Source organism: Alosa alosa, chromosome 3 (genome assembly GCF_017589495.1).
Source record: "Alosa alosa isolate M-15738 ecotype Scorff River chromosome 3, AALO_Geno_1.1, whole genome shotgun sequence".
In the NCBI taxonomy this organism is placed as follows: domain Eukaryota; kingdom Metazoa; phylum Chordata; class Actinopteri; order Clupeiformes; family Clupeidae; genus Alosa; species Alosa alosa.
In genome coordinates this window covers 17,459,083-17,466,934 of record NC_063191.1, presented here as the reverse complement: position 1 = coordinate 17,466,934, position 7,852 = coordinate 17,459,083, and the positions used below count along the sequence as shown (strand labels likewise).

Below are 7,852 nucleotides of genomic sequence, written 5' to 3'. Positions count from 1 at the left end.
GGGAACATCTCTATCCTCTTCGACATTGAAATTCTCCATATGCCGTCTCGCCGGCGACACAAATGGCTTTTTTTTGGCCCAAACTATTCCTGCTGTAACAGTCTGACCGTCACTCTCACTCAATTAGCAGACATCCCTGCGGGTTACACATTTTTTTTCCTTGTCGGGGGTCAGATCACTTAACTCCGGCACTCTCCACAATGGCCTGGCTACATATTTCCAGAAGATTGCAGAAGGATGGACAAGGGACCTTGTTCCAAAATTAACAAGTGATTAGGGTTATACCCCAACCCTTTTTGGAATGAGGGCACGGCGCACATGAGGGCCAGGGAAAGGGAAACAATGGGAGGAGTGGTTTTAACTACCATTTGTGAGAAGCACACATTGCATTGGTGGACATGGTGCGTTTCTGCCATGCGGTCGCCATGGATCTTGGACAATGGCGACGTACCTTCCCCATGCCAACTCAAACAGAGTCCTCATGGCCTTCAACGCTGTTTGCCCAAAGAGGAATGCACAAACATTCCTCCACAAAAAAAATGGACAAAAAACCCACCAGTGGCTGAATGCCGACACTGAAGTTCTCACCGTGCTTGACAGAGAGAGGATCTTGACAGTGGCACAAGCTGCCCTGCTGCAGGCTGCCGTTAAGTTTCCCCCTCACATCGGCCTTGCCAGCCATTAGTGCCAAGCATCTTTCATTATGGATGATCAAATCTTCCTCGTTTTAATAGCCTGAGACCTCAGCTGACCGGAGCCGATCTGACCTCGGCTAATTCCACTTGCGGTGGCCTCAAGAGGAAATTCGTCTCACCGCACACGCGAGCCGGGCCGAGGGGGGAGATTCATATTGCCTCCATCGATCGCCTGTCCCATCACAGTCTCAGTGGGTTTCAGGCGGCGAGAAGAAGAGAGCAGGGAGGGCATCATTTCTGCCAGGGCACAGGCCTGCCAGAGCTCGCTGCGCCATCTCCTACCTCCTCCCTGTCTCGTCATCTGCCACACGGTCCCACACTCTGCAGCGTTGGGCTCATCTCCTGCTCAGCCGACGCAAAATCGAATCCCCCCCACCCCCACCCCCTTACCGCAAAACATCTCCTTTTCACAGCAGTCTGACACGACAACTCTCCAGTTTGATAACGTCGCTTTTACTTCCCTGCAGCACTCCTCTGGCAGCACAGTAGATTAGGGGAGCGCCGCTGCCGCTGCTGATGGTGCACTCCCGTCGCCACGCCAGACTTTGGGCTGTGCCAGCACCACTGTTTATATTAGTTTGGCAATATAAGCATGGCAGGCAGTACCCACTGGTGTGCCTAGCTAATGAGCCTCATTCTATCTGTCTTGGCAAGCGCATGGGGGTGTGGGGGTGGATGTGGTGGTGGATGAGAGTTTGGGCTCTGGGCATGAGTAGGCTGACCAAATAACAGCAGCAGAAAATGCAAGTCACAAGGAGAGGAAGTCATATTACACTAGTTAGCTGAGAAGACAAGCACATATGTTTGATATTAGAAAGGAGACAGCCAGAGAGGGGGGGAGAGAGAGGGGGGGGGAGAGAGAGAGAGAGAGAGAGAGAGAGAGAGAGATTGTGTGTGTGCATCTCTTTTTTTTTTTTTAAATCTCCTGTAATACAACGCTTTACATGAAAAGCAGTAATCCGCATTTGCGGGCAGTATACTTCAATGTCAGTGGCCTCAGCCTGCTGCAGTGCCTCAGTCCCAGACACACACACACACACACACACACACATTCTGATGCCAACTGAGGACAACACACATACGGCACATTTTAACATTACACACATTTTAGTACAGCTAACTCACAACACTAACAAAAAGAGAGAATAAATCCAAAATGCAAAAATTCAATCAGCAAAATGGCAAACCTCACAGAGCACCCAATGTTTCCTGCCTCACAAGACTAAAGAAAAATCACAGCGACTGTCACTGCACAACACACCAAAATAAAGAAATGAAATGGGGGTAAAAAAAACATCAGTTCAGACTCAAATCTGTTTAACATAATAAGTCAAACAATGTAGAAATCAGCTCCCTTCAATCCACCCACCCCCAACCTCTCCAAAAGGAGCTAATGAGTAGCAAGCAGCAGAGACAGAAAATAAACAGGGACTCTAACTTTCCCCCCTCCCCTCCACTCCCCTCCCAGGCAGCTGACTGATAAGAGAGGGGAGGTGGGGAGTGCAGGCGGGCGGGCGCTCATAAAATGTGTATGGCTGACTGTCTCCCGTGCAGTCTGGGGGTAATGGGCGCGAGTGGAGCCAGGAACACTGCAGATCTCTGTCTGCCCCGGCGTCAGTCAGCCAGCCAGCCAGCCAGCCAGCCAGCCAGGCAAAACGAGCACGCGAGCACACAGCAGTGGTGGTGGAGGTGGTGGTGGCAGGGCAAACTAGAGAGCGAGTAAGAGAGCAGACACTCGACTCCAGTCTCCTTCTCCCTTTTGCCTTTCACCCACATTTACCCAAACACACACACCCACACACAGAGGAGGAGGAGGAGGAGGGGAGGAGGGGACAGCAGAAATCAATAACACTGTGCAGAGTCACCAAAGAGGAAAGAGGAGACGCAGCGAGCAGACAGACAGGCAGGGAGAAACAGATGTAGGATGGGGGGAAAGAGAGAAAGAAAGAGAGAGGGAGAGAGAGAGAGAGAGAGAGAGGGGGGGGGGGGGGGGGAGTCTGCGCTTGGCTCGGCCGCACTGTCCCACTCGGAGGCTCACTTCCTGTCTGAATGCTCCGTGACTGTAGCAGGGGCAGCAGCAGCAGTGTGGCTGCAGAGCTGGAATTATGGTTATTAAAGGCTCAAGGACTTGGCCCTAAAAATAACACGGCCAAAAAGGGGGGGGGGGGGACCTCACCGGAAAACATGGAAAAATGGAGACGGAAAAAATGAAAGAAAAGAGTGGGTTGGGGGAGGTGCGGGATTGGGGGGGCTAGTAGTGAGGCGCCCCACCAGCACTGCCTGCCTGACTGTGTCTTGAGGTTGAGTCGGTTGAGTTGGAGTGGGGTACTTAACCCACAGACAGAAAAGTAAAAGCGCAACTTACTGGCGGGTCGGTCAGTTAGCAGTGCACACGGTCAGGGGGGTGCCAGCGTCGCAGCTGGTAGCTCCTTAAAGAGACTGCTGCTGCTGCTGCTCCGTCTGAGGGAGCCTCTGCCAAGTCCTGCCCCCACTCTCTCCCTCACTTTTTCTCTGGCCCTCTCGCTTTCCCTCTCCGTCTCTCTAAACACCACGCCTCTCTCTCCCCCCGTCGCTCAGAAACACACAAACACACACACACACACACACACACACACACTCCTTTCTTCACTCCAAAGCGCCAACACCATGAATTCAGAGAGCAAACGAGTGAGGGGGAGAGAGGGAGAGAGAGAAAGAAAGAGACAGGAAGGCAGAGAACCAGCAAGCGCGTCAGAGAGAGAGAAAGAGAAAGAGAGAGAGTGAAAGCAAGCAAGAGAGAGAGAGAGAGAGAGAGAGAGAGAGAGACAGTGAAAGCAAGCAAGAGGGAGCGAGCGAGGCAAGAGACCTACCCGCTTGAGTCCCAGACTCCTGTTCAGACTTGAAGCCCCTCCGTCTCGATCTCAGTGCGTGGCGCAGTCTGCTGTTAATGACAGAGTCTGTAACCTGATCTCCCTGCAGGGTGCTCTCAGCGAGCGCTTCCCTCTCCCCCTAGCTCGCGCATTGTTCTGGCCCCACACTGCCAGCTGTTTCTGACAGCCAAATTGCCGTGCGAGGGGAAGAAAGAAATGATTGCTGTCGGAGGACTATTTTCTCTTGCCTCCTCTCTCCCTCTCTCTCTCTCTCTCTCCCTCTCTCTCTCTCCCTCCTCTCTCCCTCCCTCCCTCCCTCTCTCCCTCTCTCCCTCTCCCCGTGCGCCACGCTTTCGCCGCTCGGCACTCTGGGAGACGCTCGCCTGGGCCCCTCTGCAGACAAATTATACACTTTACAGTCTTGTGAAAGAGCAGCTGCAAAATGGATGTGCTGCTGAAAAGGCGCCTCAGAAAAAAGCCAAGAGTGAGAGAAGTGGAAATAATGACTTTAATCAACACTTATGTGCTCAGATTAGCCTCAAATCAGAAAAAATCTGGCATTTTGAAGGCTACCCGATGAGAACCATCCATGAGTCATTTATAACATGTCTATATTGTTAAAGTTTGAAGCGTTTCACCCTCATTCACAACCCAGTGCACTGGGTTAAACCGAATGGCCAGAGGCTCTGGAATCGGTCTGCTGTGGCCAACACACTACACTGGCAGAGTTATTTGGCGCAGAGCCACATAGCTTATGAATCAATCGCCATAATAAGAGGTCTGTGTTATTTATAGTCCAGACAAATCATTTGTCTCATTTAAGCATGTTACATTTTTTAATGAACCATTAGCAGACAAATATAACCCAGTAACCAGTTTGCCTCCCATGTCAAAAATAATATAAAAAGTGTTCTAGTGTGGTCCCTTTGTGAGATATAGGCCTATTAACCACTTTTGTCCTGCTTGATACAAAGTAAGTGTCAGTTGGTATGCTGACTATGAGGATATAAAAGTGTTGGTCCACTAGGCAGTCCTCGCCGTGATGGTATAGACCACATACTGCATACATTTCTTTCATATATCAAACTCAATAACTCTCCAATGGCCTGAGCCAATCATATGCTAGAATGAACATGTGCTGAAACTATACAAAACCATCAACTTGTGAGTGCTGTATTCAGTCACTCAAACACATCAGTAACACAGCCAAACATGTCTTTAATTAAAATAAGAAGGACACCAACATTTTGATGACTTCACTTGTGGTGAGCTAGTCTCTATTCACAGATTCATTCCAAAATCCACATCAACAGAGTCTACCAGTCCACCATACAACCTACGCATACTACCTTTTTAGCTACATGAGCCTTGTTACAGTAAAACAAAGCTGAACAAATGCTCAGCAAAGGAGCTCCATGCTTCAAGAGAACCGTAACAAGACCGAGTCTGTTCTCCCACCACAAAAAAAGGGCGCTGGCGTAAAAGCTGACATCTACTCCCAGCATGAAACAGTCCAACAGTCAGAAAATTATGTTGTGGGAGGAAAAATATCACCTCTCACTGATTAGCTATGGGAGGAGGATGACTCAAAATGAGGATTGTTACAAAACGGCAGGCGTCCTTGTAATTTGGAGGAGTCAAATTGCAGCCCGAGTAGGCCAGCAGTCGCCCTCAGGACTCGGGAGTGTTAATACAACTGAAACATCTCAGCCGGGAACGCGTGGGATGGCTTAGGACGGTGGTGGTCCGTGTTTGGCAGGGAGGCCCTTTTTTGGGAAACGTTACCCAGGAGACAGACAGCTGGCGGTCAGCTACAGCCCGACCCGGCTCCACCTCTGGGTGCCTTCCAAGTCTGACCCATGACTCAGACCGAGAGACACAGACCGGGAGACGTCCTGCTATCTGACCACTATCAGCAGACCTCAGGACGCGTGTCAGTGAGCACGCCAGGCAGCCGCAAACACAACAAACTCTCTGGGGGAGCAATCCTGTCCCTTCAAAGGGACGCTTTCCAGACCACCGGGGACAAACATGGCTCATTGTTCAGTCTCATAAAGACCCAACAGAAACGATTCCCACCCCTTCCGGTTGTCCCTCTGCCATGGTTATTTGTGCTAAACAGGATCTGGTGTTTACTACATGTGCGTAATAAACTATCATCTGAGAGTGCCTTTGTCTCTTGTGTATTCGGAACTGTCTGCCTCCACGCACGAAATCCAGACACCCTATTCACACCACACAATGCCGTCAGCAGGACAGTTAATCATCCGCATCTTGAAGGCACAACCTGCTCCAACCTGTCTGGACAGATCAGTGGGAGCTCACAGTCCCCACTCAGCCCTGTATGTCACAACAGGCTTCCACTACGCAGCGTTTTAAGAGTCCCTGCAATACCACAAGAATGCAAGTGGCCTGACATTTTGACTCCTTCCAGGGGCACTTCATAACTGAACCTGTAATTATCATCATGACATGACCTTGCAACTGCTAGACCTAAATGCAACCAGATGCTACTTCAAGTAATTTCCCCTCCAAATGCATGGATTTTAGCTTGAGTTTATGAAATTGTTTATTATTGTGTATAGGTACCATTAAAACAACAATGTTGATAATCAGTGTAAATTAAGTATGGTCTACTGATTTTTTGTATGCCTGAACTGCATGAAACACAATAATTAGCTATTCCAGTAATAGGCTGTTTACTCCATTGAGATTTTCCCACCAAACACCTCAAGGCTAAACGAGCCCATCGTTACGAAGTGACTGGAGTCATTCAGTCAGTCTGTAGCCTACTGATACAACTCAATGTTCACCTATCGCCGCCAATCACACCCGTCATGTAAATTGAGTCAGTCCCACACATTTGTCGCCCATCTTGACATTAAACTGTTAACTAATGTTAAAGGGTGGGATTTTTTTCTCTTTCTAGTCCAACGCCTAGTATTGTAATGCTTAGTGCGCGGCATGGGGTTGATGGACGCGCATGATCAAGTGAGAACCTTGCCTTCAACAAAGTCTGGTTAACAAAGAGGCACTAACAAAGTGTCAATTGGTCGTAATTTTGCGCCACCGGGGACAGTGTCACCATCAACATCAAAAATAGCTGCAACGTAATCCACAATCTTGGACTGCAAGTTGAATACTATGGGCATGTACGGACGTGATTTGGAATAGTGCATCTGTGGATCTGTGCATATGAAATAGGCTACCCCGCAGACAATTTAAAAATAAAAAATAATAAATGAAAAACTCATGTACGATTGACATGGGCTAGTCTACTCGTTCAGATTAACAATACGATTTTTGCTAAAGGAATTACATTATGTCACACCAAGTTATCCAGTGCTGTCGAGTCCAACAGGCTCCAACATCGCATTTTAAGAATCATAATGTTGCAGGTAGGCTAATTCCCCCGTGTTTATCAAGATAGCATAGGCTACACAAAGCGTCGCAGAATAGCCCTGGCTGGCTGGCTGGCTGAGTAGCCTACGACACGGACAAACCTTGAGACCGACGGGCTTTCATTTATTTTTTTATTTTTTTAAAGAGCCATGCGCAACTGAATTAGAGACAGATATGCTACGCTATGCCTTGATATACGTTACTGACGTTATGCACAGTTGTGAAAATCAACTCACCTATGTTGATAATAATAGAGGAAGTGCTCGGTAGACGGCGGCCAAACAATGTTGCCAACTCTTTTCGGCTGAATCCTTGCTATTCTGCCATCTGGCTGAAATTCGAAGATAACGTCTTGCTTCGCTTTCGTAAAACGTCTCCGTCTTCAATCGACATTGCCCTCCGTCGACGTCCATAAAGTTGATCAACTTTGATCCAACCTTTCTGAAGCCATAGCGAAAAGAAATTTCATGCATTTACTTCAGCAACGATTCCTGGGTTTGGGACATCCCTCGATGTCAGAGTAGGCTGCGTTCGTTCCTGTAGGAGGAAGTGCCCTCCGCGACACTTCTGTAATTAGACGACCATTACCACATCATTTCCTCTGCGCATATTCCCACACCTACCACTTTAGAAAGCGGCCACCTCAGGTATTTGAAAATTTCGCACACGTATACGAAATCGCTCCTGTTAGCCTACACCAAGGTCGGGTCGTCGAAGATGTAGCCTAGTTTTGGGACAAACAGCAAACACAACAGTTATCAAATGAGGCTAAGATTATTTTCTTTCCCGTGATTTACAGACCAAAAACATTTAAGCAGCCATAAATTAGGCTATACTAATTTGTTATAGATTAAGTCATTATAGGTCTACATGAATCATTGTTTTAAATCAATTAAGTCCCCAGAT

General features: G+C 48.4%; 1 protein-coding gene across 1 annotated transcript in view; it reads right to left on the bottom strand.

The window, feature by feature from the left end:
* The window catches only part of LOC125292059 (activin receptor type-1-like), a 34,806-nt gene extending 27,251 nt beyond the window's left edge, over nt 1-7,555 (bottom strand). The window contains 1 exon segment of the mRNA XM_048239159.1: nt 7,183-7,555. The gene's annotated coding sequence lies outside the window, so the exon portion shown is untranslated.
* Nucleotides 7,556-7,852: the final 297 nt, after the last annotated feature.